This window comes from Chiloscyllium plagiosum, unplaced genomic scaffold (assembly GCF_037043375.1).
Source record: "Chiloscyllium plagiosum isolate Xiang-an unplaced genomic scaffold, Cpla_swu_hap1 HiC_scaffold_27, whole genome shotgun sequence".
NCBI lineage: Eukaryota > Metazoa > Chordata > Chondrichthyes > Orectolobiformes > Hemiscylliidae > Chiloscyllium > Chiloscyllium plagiosum.
The window spans coordinates 86,626,153-86,627,722 of record NW_028270165.1 but is presented as its reverse complement, the minus strand read 5'-3'; the positions used below and the strand labels follow the sequence as shown (position 1 = coordinate 86,627,722).

The following is a 1,570-nucleotide window of genomic DNA, read 5'->3' as shown; positions in this document are numbered from 1 at the left end:
CGATCCTTGTTCTGTCTTTATAAAATATTTCTCTACTCACCTCAAAATATTTGCTCCCTGATCCTGAAACCCCCAGCTGAGGGAAAGGACACCTGTTGTTCACCTCATCCGTATCCCTCATGATTTTATAATCCTCTATATGCAGTGTGTAGTGGCTCATTGAAATAATGTCCTGATGCAGCTTCGTTTGTGGGTGTTGGGATGATTGCTTCGGTGGTTAAGCACTTGGTTTGCGTGTGTTGTTTTTCTGTAGACGCTAGTGTGAAGTTCCCTATTGACTGTTCGCTCTACTGTGACATCTAAGAATGGCACTTTGTTGTTGTTCACCTCCTCTTCAAACCAGGAGCCCCCCTCAGGCCATAGTCTCACTACTTGGAACACCAATATACAGACGAGTCAAAGGCCTCCACTGAAGACTAAAACACCAAGTCGAAGATTCACGCCACTCCATTTATTCCATCCAAGAATTCCTGAACACCAAAGACACTAAGTTAGAAGAGGATGGAATAATGATGTCCTTTGACATAACAGCCCTGTTCACATCCATTAACATCAACGTGGCCAAAGAAAACTGAAGACACTACTCGAAGAACCAAAGACACAAATACAGCACCAACTTCATCAGCAAAGATAGCACTATCCACCTCGTGGAACTGTGCCTTAACCACCCACTTCATATTCAGTAACAAGCCTCAAACAAATCAACGAAACATCCATGAAACCACCAGTGTCAGGATTCCTAGCAGAAGCAATAATGCAGAGTCTCAAACCAACAGCCCTTCCAACGATCCAACCCAAACTTTGTTGTCCGCCACAGTGATGACACTTTTGTCATCAAAAAATGAAGTAAATTAGAGGAAACCTACAACACCATCAACAATATCCTTACTGGCATAAAATTCACAAAAGAGGAGAACAACAAGAAAGTGCCATTTCGAGATGTCACAGTAGAGCGAACAGTCAATGGTAAATTCAAAACAGCGTCTACAGGAAAACAACACACACGAACCAAGTACTTAGCTACAGAAGCAATGATCCCTACACAGACAAACAAGCGTGAATCAGGACACTATTTCAACGAGGCAATACACACTGAAGTAGCCAGTAACGACGAAGACCAATAAGGAACTGTACAGCGCATTGAAGGAGAATGGGTAGGCAAAAGATCCACTGAGAAATACTTCCCTGACCGGGAATCGAACCCGGGCCGCAGCGGTGAAAGCGCCGAATCCTAACCACTAGACCACCAGGGAGACAGCAGTACTCGCTCACAGCTCTAATGTAAATTGCTTCCCTGCCCGGAAATCGAACCTGGGCCACGATTGTGAGAAGGCTTCCACCAATGTCATTGCTTGTATCCATTGCTCCCGATGCGGTCTCCTCTACATTGGGGAGACTGGAGACTCCTCGCAGAGTCAAGTCACAGCGCTTGAGGGAACATCTCGCCTCAGGCGACTGACTGTGTGGAGTTTGCACGTTCTCCCCGTGTCTGCGTGGGTTTCCTCCGGGTGCTCCGGTTTCCTCCCACAGTCCAAAAGATGTGCAGGGTCAGGTGAATTGGCCATGCTAA

General features: G+C 46.1%; 1 non-coding gene across 1 annotated transcript; it reads right to left on the bottom strand.

Moving 5' to 3' along the window:
* Positions 1 to 1,181: 1,181 nt before the first annotated feature.
* Positions 1,182 to 1,253, bottom strand: trnae-uuc (transfer RNA glutamic acid (anticodon UUC)). Its single transcript has one exon. It is a non-coding gene; the product is annotated as a tRNA-Glu (tRNA).
* Between the last annotated feature and the right edge of the window lie 317 nt (positions 1,254 to 1,570).